The sequence below is a fragment of the Thunnus maccoyii genome, chromosome 18, assembly GCF_910596095.1.
Source record: "Thunnus maccoyii chromosome 18, fThuMac1.1, whole genome shotgun sequence".
NCBI classification, from domain to species: Eukaryota; Metazoa; Chordata; class Actinopteri; order Scombriformes; family Scombridae; genus Thunnus; species Thunnus maccoyii.
In genome coordinates, this window is record NC_056550.1 from 521,033 (window position 1) to 534,021 (window position 12,989).

Below are 12,989 nucleotides of genomic sequence, written 5' to 3' on the forward strand. Positions count from 1 at the left end.
TAAAAATATGTTAAATACAGTTTAGTAATAGTAATAATAAAAATGTGATGTAATACTGTGAAAATGTGAAGTTGATTGTGAGTGTAAAAGTAGCTTGTTGTCCTCCTTCAGAAGAAACCATTCCCTGCCATCGATTAATCTTAAAGGTCAAGTGTGTAGTATTTAGTGGCATTTAGCAGAACAGACTTTGTAAAAATTTAATACAATATTCATATGCATATTTCCCATCACCGTCTAATCAACTGAAAATAAGAATTGTTGTGTTTTCGTCACCTTAGACTGAGCCCCTTATATCTACATAGGGAGCGGGTCCCCCTACACGGAGTCTGACATGTTGTACCACCATGTTTCTACAGTAGTGCAGAATGGACAAACCTAACACTAGCTCTAAGTGAGGGCCTTTCGCATTTTTAAATTTAGTGGGTGGCCACCAGAAATGCAGCAGTTGGAAGACGAAGAAGAAGATGAGAGTGGTTGCTGTTATCCACCCAACATTTTGTATTGTGAAAAGTTTTTGAAACCAAAATCTGATAAATGGAGGACCATACTTATTATTTAGGAAAATCACAGGAGCGTGAATCATCGTCATCAAAGAAACGAAAACATGAAGGAGCTATATGAAATCGGGACACGCGACGGCATAAAATGGAGGATAAATATTGGTGTTGCCTTTCCCAGATGGAAATCCCTGATGAGAGAGAAATGTTTGCAGACTGACACTGAAGTTGCCTGTTTTCTGCTGGACAGGTAAGAGTAATGTTAAAGATTACAACCGAATGTAATATATATTTCCCCCCGCTGCTAATGGTTCAAACTCTAGATGATGTAAAATGTTTATTAGCAGTACATTAGTTTCTCTGAAAAGAAAGGTCACCACGTATAACGTTAAATATTAGCACACTGTAGCCTCAGTTTGTGCCTCTCACAGAGCTGGTGGTAACGTAGCATTAGCAAGTCTAGTAAGAGACAGCAGAGAGGCGACGTCGTGCTAATAACCCAAAGATTTATTCATTTTCTGTGGCAGTAAGACAACACACGGACCGATAACTAAGATATTTAGGGCTGGCAATGTACTAAAGACAGTAAGTCAGAGTAATGAGTTAGTGTGAACAATAAAGTGAGAAGTCTGCTCATCACCAAGTTAATACATTCTGTGAATATTTTTCACAGTGCTCCATAATTTCTTTGTATGCTCGTAATTTGTCATTTAGGAGCACATGTACACACTGGGGGGAAAGTTAGCTTGTAGTCCAAAACAAGTAACCTTTTCCCTATTTCAATGTTTAAAAATATATAATTACCAAGCTACCAAGATTTTAATTTTATATTTCTCAGTCAAAAGTAGAATTTTTCTGTTATTTATTTTGGTATGTTTATCCCAGTGAGCCAAGGCTCCCAGCATCTTAGGATACAATATAATGTATTACAGGAGTATGTTACTGTGTCACGCAGCACGTATTTTCTTGATGTTGCTATTGTTTCTCCAGCTATGAGAGAGGTCCCGCAGCATCAACTCCCATGAAGGGAAAACCTTTTCATGGCACATCTCGAGCAGCATCTAGTATTGGTTCTTCTAGTGGGATGGACAGGCATGTAATCATATTGAAACATTTGTGCTGTCCAAATATGTCATTACAAACAAAAAGTTGGTGATTGTTTTTTCTAAGTGATGTATAGAACATGCTCTGTTTATTCTTTACAGAGATGAGCTTCTGAATGTGATTGCAGAAGCCACAGAAATGCAGGTCCGTGAACAAAGGTAACAGTTCAGCTGTCATAGCTTCTTTGCACTATATGTCTTGTATTTTTATATATTCATAATTTATATATTTTTAATGATTTTATTACTACAGCTTACAGGACATGAGCATTGTTGAGGAAGACATGGAGGAAAATGTTTTCAGTGACCCCTTGAACAGTAAGTAGTACATCCTAATGACATTTATTACTATTTAGTCTTTTCTTTACAGAAGTAATTGTTTTCTGAATATGTTGTTCTTTACAGAATTGATTAGGCAGATGAAGGTTCCCTTTCCTTTTGTCAAAAAGATGGAGAGAATGCTGACAGATCTGATATGGTGTGTTATCACTCAGTCTTTACTCCACTATTTTTGTGTGGTGTCTGTTTTTTGCAAATTTTACACATATGCCTTTATGTTGTGCCTCAACAGAATGGGTGGAACATTACAGAAAGTACCATCTATTGATCGACTGGAAGTTATGGGAATTGACAGTGCATGACCAGCCATCACATGAAGACCCTCCGGATCAACATTCTTCCTGTGATCAGGCACCCATTTTCCCAGCCCCACAGTGTGTCCTTTGTGAAGATGACATCATAGGTGTTCAGATAAATGTTCAAGCCTTTTGAAGACTGATGTGTTGTGCAACTGCGTTGCCCCCTTTTAGATCAAAATCGCTTCCAAGGGCACAGCAATTAGTATCGTATGGGTAAGTCTTGCTCTTCCTCCAGTGCTTCATATCTTCCATGGCCAACATCTACAATGAGGAGATCCTCAAAGAAAGAGACCAACTCACTGAGAGCATCGATGTGGTATTGGTCTGACTCTTGGGCTTGTCAGCCATTATATGTGCAGCTATTTGATTGCTGGAAGGTGATAGGATAAGTTCAATCACACTGCCCTTGGTGTTCAAACAGACTAATTTTTATTGTCCAGATTGAAAAGGATGTCCAACAATGTTAGTATTTGATATTTATTTGATATAGTATTTGATATTTACATTACAAATGTCATTATTCTTACTGTTTTTTACATTTTAATTTTGTGGTTCAAACTAGTAAATTACAGTTTACATAACCTGAAGTGGTAAAATTATTCCATAACATGTACTTCAATGCCCTGTTCTGAGGCTCATTGGTATTCCAACTTTACTACTGTTTTGTGTTGCTTTATAATCCACACATTTTATTTTATAGTATTTTACACTGAGGCAAAGCACCACTTTCTTTTTCAAACTTGTAAAATACAGCTGTCCCCTATAATGAAAATATAAATTAATATAACTGGAAGTGGTAATGACAATGTACTGACACTGCAAGGATATACTGTCATTATATAAGTATATGTTAATATGTATATCATTGCAATAATTACAGCACGTACATCGGTACATCTTTTTTTTGGTAAACTTGCAAATTTAAAAATTGACTAAATGTGAATATATAAACAAAAAAGTAATAATTATCCAGAAAATATATAAATATAGAAAATGTATAGAACAAGTGTAATAATAAATAAAATATAAAAAAAATCTAACTAATAAATAAGAGATTATTTTTTGATGCCTTGATGATGAACAAGCAGGTGTGTGAGTACTTGAGGTACTGTGTGAACATTCCAGAGGGCCTGGAAGGAAACCAGTGTACTGTCCTTGGGGATCAGGGAACTTGATCCCCCAAACATAGCAACTGGGGATGACAAGTCGGTTTCCTCACCCTAAAGAGCCATGCTGCCAATAGATGAAATGTCTATAGGCAGCGTAATGGTACTCCCAGTTGTCATCCCCAGGGTCCCTGGTTTGGCCTAATACCGCAATGTCCTCCCGATATTGCCTGTGAATGCGTAAAAAGCCTTCTTCAAGGCAGTACTGGGAGAAGTGCGGTATTAAGGTCACACAGTCTGCAGGGTCCTGGCCACAGCATTTCTTCCCCCGATCCGTAGGCATGTCCCTTAAGTTACCACAAGTACACCATGGTACCTCTGGCACTCCAGCAAAAGGTGGGGCACCATGCCTGCGCTGATGCATCATCAAGGCATCAAAAATTAACCCTGGCTGCCTCTGAAGGAGCTCACTGGTGAGCTGCCTGTGCTCCTCCAAGGTTATCTCTTCAAGAAGTCTCTGAAAAAAAACATAGATAAGGCTTTATAAGTTATAAGTTTCATATTATGTTGGAAATATGGTAATAGCAGTGCAAAAATATGGATTGTAGGCTGTCCAGGTTTCCCAAACATGTCTACAACAATAATATGATTTTAAAAAATGTCAAAAGATCGCTGCATGATACTGTTCCTATGTAGTATTTATATAATCATTCAGTAGCGTTGCTGATGTTTTCAATAGCTTCTTTCATACAGAGAACCTACATTATAGTTGTAAAGAGGATCTGCCTTTGAGCAGCCTTTGCTTTTTTACACTGAACCATGCAAAGCCGACATAAAGCCGCCTCCATGTATGGTTTTACAGAGTTCTGGATTCAGAGGCGTGATGGAGATCAGACTGATCAGAGCTTTAAACCCTGCCATTAGGGAGGATAAAGACATTACTAGGACGAGGGGAGGATATTTCTCTTCGTTTGAGAACGTTAAAAGTTGAGTTAGACTTTTCTGTTGGCTTCCCAACTCATTTTAAAAGAGACAAGAGAAAAAGAGAGAGAGAGCTGAGAGCACCAGTGAGAGAGAGACCAGCTGTGGTCAAGTGAGCTAGAGGGTGAATGAAAAGAGGGAGAACTGGTAGTGAGGAAGCCGGTGAATCAGATCAATAAACATTTTCTAATTGTTTCACAGCAGTTAAATTCTAAAGCACAAACACCCCCACACACCCCACAGGTCTGAATAACCAAACAATAAAACAACATAGTTGCTATCTTACTTATGAGTTACAACCTATAAACTATAGTATTATAGACTAAATAACAGCGGTACTCCGGTACTTGATTCTGCAAACGGATAATAGAATATCTAACATTATCCTGCCATCGCTATCTTGCTATCAATAACACCTAACGTTAGAATAAAAATGCTAATGTTAGCTTGTATTAACAAAACAATAAAACATTCATTGTTGTTATCTTACTTGTGAGCTATAACCTATAGTATTATAGACTAAATACATCTTCACCTCACTGACTGTGAAGTGCTCGAGAAGTGCTCGAAGCTGTTGTGGACAATGCCATCTTCAGCAAATAGCTTCTTGTCCTTGAAGGCCTCCGTAGCTTCTGGAACATCTTCAAAGTTTTAGGAAAGGGAGGGGTGAGTGGCGGAGTGTTTCAATCTAGAACCTCACCGTTAGAGGTCGCTAAATACCACACATACTACACACTGGACCTTTAAGTATGAAATCAACTTCCACAGAGTGAGATAATCCATCACAGTATACATGAAGAAACTTTGGGCCAAATCCACAAAGAGTGGATTGCGTCTGCTAATAGCACCATGAATTGCGCAGCATTTGCACCCACAATCTACCCTATTTTAAAGGTCCTATTCACAAAAGATTTTGTACTAATGATATGCCAGTGCGAACATGCCCATAAAGTTTGACAGCTGAGTGCAATTTGTCCTTGTTCTGCATCTGAGTGAGTGAGTGGAGTGATTTCCAGTGTTGCAGGCTTTTCTCCACATTTCAGCACACAGAAAACACAAAAGCCTCAAATTGCGTGTCTTTAATTAGCAGAGCTTCTTTTACTTCTTTAGCATTTCGCATCTATAAAATATACTGAAATGTCACATGTCAAAATTACAGCTATGAAATGTGACTCCGGCAGGTCTTAAACGTGTTAGATTAATGTCTGAATCTTACAATAATATTGTTTAGGTATCACTGAATGTATCCGGGATTTTGCAGAAACATCAGTACTGATGTTCTGTTGCCCACAGCTAGCTGTGTGTCACAGCTGGCTGCAGAATCACACAGCGTCTGCAAACTGAGAAAGAGGCTGTGCACATGTATGCACGCGACCTAGCAGTGGTAACTTTATTAACATTAGATCAGTCAGGATCTGACGGTAATTAATGTTCTGCTGCACATCTACACAAGTCAACTGTTACACACAGATTCCAGGTTTATATGGTGGAATTGTCTGTAATAAAGCAGTCCTTATGGGTGAATCCTAAGCTCCATCAGGACATTTTTATTTATTACTAGCTGAAAGTCAGAGTAAAGCCTACCACCCCATACCTACTTGATCGCCCCCAGTGTCTGACTGAACATTTCATCCTTCATATTATTAAATATCGATTCCTGACGATTGGGGGGGGGGGGGGGGGGGGGGGGGGGGGGGGGGTTAGCACTTGCAAAAGCTGCGCAGTCCTTCAAACATTTCATTCTGTTATGCTCTGCTTCCCATTAATCACCTGACAAGTTTCCTCCAGGAAATAATCCCTCAAAAACATGTCACCTAACAAATTTTATTATAACACCCATGCTGTTAGTTGAGATAGAGTTGTTTCAAGCTTGGTTTGACACCATGACACTAAACAAATACACCTTAAAAATCTAATTACCCATGGTATGCAAAATGTCAACTAAATGACGAATGGTAATGAGTAGGCTATAACCTGGGACTATGGCCCATAAATCACAACATCTTTGCTGGCATTTTTCTTCCCTATAAAAGTCCCACAGTCTTCACATACAAAAGGAGTTAAAGTGTATGTCTGACAATATTCTCTATTTTACCTGAGTTGATGTATCCAAAGCTTAATATGTCTTATTCCTCTGAGGCTGTTTACACTTGGTTTTAAAATGTGTTTCAGTGATCCAAACACAAGTGGACAGCTGAGGCACATTGCCGTTCACACCTGTGTCTATCATATGTCTCCAAGGTGTCCAGCTGACCACTAATGCTCAGATTTCATTACTGCCTATGTCACTTCAATCAATCAATCTTTATTTATATAGTGTCAAATCACAACAAAAGTCATCTCAGGGCACTTTTCACATAGAGCAGGTCAAGACCGTGCTCTTTAATTTACAGAGACCTAACAATTCCCCCATGAGCAAGCACTTGGCGACAGTTGTAAGGAGAAATTGCCCTTTAATGGGTAGAAACATCAAGCAGAACCTGGCTCTTGGTGGGCGGCCATCTGCTTTGACCAGTTGGGTTGAGAGAGAGAAAGAAAGAGGGAAAGGGGGGGGGCAGAGGAACAATAATCATAACAATAACAGCAGCAGCAGCAACAGCAACAGCCAGAAAAGGATGCCAACAGGACTGAAGGACCGCGAAGGCTCGGCCTGCAACCCAGGGTTCCCTGCGAGATGAGAAAGCACAGAAAACTCCGGGGAAGAAGAAAAGTTAGTGACATGCATTAATGTTACATGAATGCACACAGATGGAGATGAGGAGGAGAGAGGAGCTCAGTGCATCATGGGAAGTCCCCCAGCAGTCTAGGCCTATAGCAGCATAACTAAGGGCTGATCCAAGGTGAGCCTGGTCGGCCCTAACTATAAGCTTTATCAAAAAGGAAAATTTAAGCCTACTCTTAAACATAGAGAGGGTGTCTGCACCCCGGACTGAATCTGGAAGATGGTTCCACAAGAGAGGAGCCTGATAGCTGAAGGTTCTGCCTCCCATTTTACTTTTAAAGACTGTAGGAACCACCAGTAAGCCTGCATTCTGGGAGCGCAGTGTTCTAGTGGGGTAATACGGTACTATGAGCTCTTCAAGATATGATGGTGCCTGACCATTAAGGGCTATGTAAGTTAGGAGAAGGATTTTAAATTCTATGCTAGATTTTACAGGAAGCCAATGTAGCGAAGCTAAAATGGGAGAAATATGATCCGTTTTTCTAGTTTTAGTCAATACACTGCAGCTGGTCCAGAATGCAGCTGCAGAGTCTTGTTAGGGCAGCCTGATAATAAGGAAATACAATAATCCAGCCTAGAAGTAACAAATGCAATTTGGAACAGGATGTGCCTGATTTTTGCGATATTATGTAAGTGAAAAAAGGCAGTCCTTGAAATTTGATTTATGTGGGAGTTAAAGGACACATCCTGATCAAAGATAACTCCCAGATTCCTTACAGTGGTGCTAGAGGCCAGGGTAATGCCATCTAGGGTAGTTATATCATTAGATAATGTGTTTTGTTTAGAGCCATGCACAATAACTTCAGTTTTATCTGAGTTTAGTCATAGAAAATTGCAGGTCATCCAGGTCTTCATGTCCTTAGGGCATGCTTGGAGTTTGTTTAACTGATTGGTTTCATCAGGCTTCATTGATAAATATAATTGGGTATCATCTGCATAACAATGAAAATGTATGGAGTGTTTCCTAATAATATTACCTAAGGGAAGCATACACAAGGTGAATAGTATTGGTCCAAGTACAGAACCTCGTGGAACTCCGTGTCTAAGTTTTGCCTTCATGGAGGATTCATCATTAACATGTACAAACTTAAATCAGTCTGATAAATAGGACTGAAACCAGCTTAATGCAGTTCCTTTAATTTCAGTTAAATGTTCCAGTCTCTGCAAGAGGATTTGATGGTCAATTGTGTCGAATGCAGCACTAAGATCTAACAGGACAAGTATGGAGACAAATCCTTTGTCCGATACAGTTAGGAGTTCATAGAGCTGTATCATAGAGCTCCATTGTTGTCCAAAAACTATTAAAAACACAACAATAGCCACACTAGTGCACTGGATGACATGTTCCTTCATTGAGTAACATTTACTAAAAACTTCTTACTAGGTGTAATGAAATGCAACTATACATTTGTGAGCTATTTTTAAAGACTTAGGTCTTCTGTAGGAACCAATGGGCTTGGGGCTGAGAACCACAGACAGAATTAGGGAAATCAGAGAGACAGACTAATACAGTGGTTTTGTTTTTTTTGAGGGGATACTATATGTGGACAGTAAGAGTATCACCAGTACCAAATATCACCAGTCTTATTATGCTTTTCCTTATTTTCAGTCATATCTATAATGTTACAATGTCAGATGTTTATATTAAATAAGTGCCAAATGATGAGGTAAACATACAGTGTGTAGAAGTGATCCCTGTGAAAAATAAGCTCAGGCTTCAGACTGCTCTGAATGCTCGGTCTCCAATGTTTATTTTTACTCTCAGCCTGGGCTAGCCCGTGACAGATTTCTTTACATGGTCATCTGCTCCACACATAGTGTGCAAGTTCACTGCTTTGCTCCCCTAACATCATGGTGTTTTTCCATTGTTTTGGGGGTAATCACGCAGAGCCATGACTTGAGTCAATCTGGCACACTGTGAGTGTTTTTCCATTACACAGCAGGGCAGAGTAAAATAAGTAGTTTACCTGTTGGAGGAGTGATGGTCATCTGCAGCTCTTCATCAAACATCATCATCACTGTGGCTGCTTCTGCTTGTACTATTCCTCCCTGCATTAGTCTAATTGATCTGCTCAACAAACAGCTCCAAATATCTCCAGATGTTGTTGTATTGACCAGTTTTTAGCACCGCTAATGAAGCTCTGCTAATTTGGTGAACATGTTTGATTTCCTGTAATTTCTTCATTATAAAGGTCCCCTGTTATTTAGTCACTTATTTTTTATTTTTTTTGAAGCAGTAAAGCAGGAAATGTTGGGTTTGTGTGACATATAGGATATTTATGTGTATCTGCCCACTCAATTGTGACATTATTTTATGCATATGATATTGATTTTGTATCTTTACAGATACCATACAGATACCCCCCATTCAATTTATGGCATAACTGATTTGAGAAAAGGCACAAGAGCGAATCTGGGTGTATAAACCGTTGCTTGCGCTACGTTCTTCAGTTGGCAGTTACACCTAGTAAAGAGTAAAGCTACTGAAGACCAGCAAAATCACCATTTGTTTTCATTTATTCTTTCAGGTGGGTAAATGTCACCTAAGCACCCTCAGATTTTGTCAGTAGTCTACCCTTAATGGTTAATTTGTTGTATGGTTGAACTGTAACGTAAGGTAGCTGAATACGAGTGGATGCAACCATCACTATGCTAGCGTAGTTCATCAGGGATTAATACTGTAATTTTGACAATCTAACCTGTGACAACACATTAGCTAAGGTTGTAAGGACTGTTACTGTTGGTAGCTGTTGTTGATTTTGTTTAAATATGTTGAATTATAATTTTATGGGTTATTGTTTGTCGGACGATTGAGCTAAGCTAAATAACGCTAACGTCAGCTGTCACTTGTTGCCATAGCAATGGTAAACATTCCCGTATGGGCTAATGGGATGTGGGAGTGCAGAATCAAGCTTCATTGTAAATATAGTTAAGATACATTGTATTTAACACAGGATGTTGGATTTTAATAGTTAGTAAACTTTTAGAAAAGAGCTTAATACCATTTAATTTATTGTAATCTTTGGGTTCATATATTGTTTTCTATAAAATATACTAGCCATAAGAATTGTAGATCAATGAATGAGTTTTAATACCTTTTTGTGATTTTTATACAATATTGTGATTGTTGCCCTATTTTGTACATTGTTCTAAGCCAGATGGGTTGGCAGTTACACCTTGTAAAGAGTAAAGCCACTGACAACCAGCAAAATCACCGTTTGTTGTAATTTATTCTTTCAGAATAAAACCATCCCTCTTTTTCTAAAAATATGTTCATCCTGAGTCCAGTGTGATTGCAACATTTGCATTGGCTGTAACTTAACATGACTGATACAGCTGCCCCTCAGCAGGCTTCTGGAAAGCTGGTGCCAATCAGGCACCTGATCGGCAACACCTGGGGGTACCAGAAGCTCAAAACAAGAGGCAATAGCAACAGCAAAATAAGCTGTTTGGCATTGGCAGAGAAGATTTGGCAAATTTTTAAAAAGGGAAATAAACAGGCTTTCCAATGGTATAAGATTTATTGCCAAGAAGCATTGTTACAACAAAGAAATAATCTACCAAACACAAATTTCCTTACTTTTTGTGCTAAATGTGTTACTAAATAGAACTACTTTCTACTTTCTTCAAACTGATTTCATGGAAGTACATCAAGCACTTTCAGCAGTACTAGGACTGAGTTATAGCTTATCCAAACTAACCATCTCTAACAGGGTAGGTATTTTGCAAGTATGAATGTCCTAAGCAACTGGAATCTGATTGCTGTTACGAGAAGCTGTTGCTGGATCTGATTCGGGCTCAAGGTAGAAGTGTCTGTCCCTGTCCATACGAGCCTCCTGGATGATGCTGCGTTTGTGTTCTGAAGCCCACTTTTTGTTAGACAAACCTCACATGGTGTACAAAATGGTGGCAACATGCATGTTGAAGTTTGTTGTTGTCGAGCAGTGACTAAACAGGGTTGCATGACCTGAAGCATGCAACAGCTGGGCTAACTCACCTTTACTGAAATAATGATGTGTGTTGTCTCGGCAGCAGCTTGTATATTTGCACTTGTTGCTCCCAGCACTTGGCAAATCCTCTGTGGCCTTCCAGATAGTTATGCTGCCAGGATTTTACATGATGTTAGTGTTTGTTCTGTAAGTTACTGAGACAAACCAGCAGCGCTAGCTGGCTAATATTTCCGCCCCGTTTCAGATTATAAGTTGGTGATTGGTGCTAATCATCAATTAGACATATGTTATTTACACACATACAACATAGCTAGCCCACATTGTTAGAGTAAAACCTGAGTATCACTACAAACAATCAAACCACGGACATAATGTGACCACCTGTACTTACGAGACACAACAGAGCTTTTCTTATGAAAACCAGGAGCCGCTCCGGGAGGGATGATGATATCTTTAAGGTTGACTGTGGGATGATTACTGATGAATTCCAAGTTGGTGCCCAGGTTCCTGAATCTAATGCAAAATTATAAACAAAAAAAAAAAATTATAGGATTGGTGTCAGTGCTGCCCTAAACCCTGCATCCCCTGGAGTCTTACCCTTTTTAAGTTTCTTTATTTGTCTGGATATTTCATCTATTGATATTGCTTTTATGAGAGATGGGTTCTGATGTGAAGAGACTTGTTTTAGTTGAAGTTTTCCAAGGTACATTTCTGTTTTTGTTATTTCCATTTTTCCTAATTCATCATTATATAATTTATCATAACATTTTGCTAATGCCCCTGCTATCTCCTCTTTCTCAGTTGTAATTTTAGTAGTATCATCTTTCAGTTTAGTACTGTAGTTTGCTTAGGTTTTCTATGCCAGAACTATAATAGAGTTTGGTCCTCCATCGTAATGTTTTTGTTTTGTAAATGTGAGTGATCTCTCTATTTCTTCTGTCAACAGTTTATCTATTTCTGAACGTTTCTTTTTTTAGTTGTGCGGTAATAGCAGTCTTAGGGTTAAATCTGTGCTTCTCCTCCAGAAGTTTAACTTGCTCCCACTGTCTTTTCTTTGCAGATACATATGCTATTATTTCCCCTCTTTTGCTCCTTCCCATAAGATGATCTCATTGATATCCCCCATGTTGTTTATGAATATCTGCCAGAAAAATATGTAAAGTCTTTAGCTGTTGAATGTAATGTTCTCCAAACATCTATTAGACCTGTCTCTGCACATATTCTCCTTAGTACTGTAGCTGTTTTTTCTGCCTTATGTGTTCCAGCTGTTGAATCTATATTGGGGTTAAGGTCTAAGTTGAAGTCCCCGCCAATAATCACTCCTTTCCCTTGTGTCATTATTAAATCTGTCTTTTTTCTTTCTATCATTGTAGATGTGGTTGAGTCCAAAATGTTTGTAACATTGCACACTGACATCAGGGCTTTAATCACATGAAAATTTCATGCATGCAATATACAAGTGATACAAGTGAATGTTCTCTGTTGCACAATATCAGATAAGCAGCCTAAGTATCCGAATGTGTTGAGTGCAGGTTGGACTCCTCCTTGTTTTCAGGAGGGCTAAAGCTGCAGTAGGTAACCCGTAAATTTATAATTTTTTTGTCATATTTGCTAAAACTGTCACTATGTCCTGACAGTAGTACCTAAGACAGATAATCTGTGGAAAAATCAGGCTCCTCTGGCCTCACCTAGTGCTCCTAATGCCATTTGCGAGAATCCACCACAACCAAATCAAAACAACCAATCAGAGCCAGAAGGAGTGTCTGACAGAGTGCCTGACAGAGTGTCAACATGGATGTATTACAAGAGCTGGATCGGGCACTGCCGCTCAGCCTTGCAGCCAATTTGTCCCAGTGGTCACTCGCGGTAGCATTTTCCTCAGTGGGGTGCACAACGTGGAAGCAAACCCAGAGGCTAGAAACTTTTTTGGTGTATGCACCAGCCGTGCATTTCTTATAGGACTGAGCGGGTGCCAATTTTAGTCCAGTAACC

At 39.1% G+C, this 12,989-nt stretch overlaps 1 protein-coding gene across 1 annotated transcript in view; it reads left to right on the plus strand.

Annotated features, from left to right (window-relative positions):
• LOC121884991 (junction plakoglobin-like) overlaps nt 1–12,989 on the plus strand; it is a 114,426-nt gene that overhangs the window by 9,820 nt on the left and 91,617 nt on the right. The gene's annotated exons all lie outside the window — the stretch shown is intronic.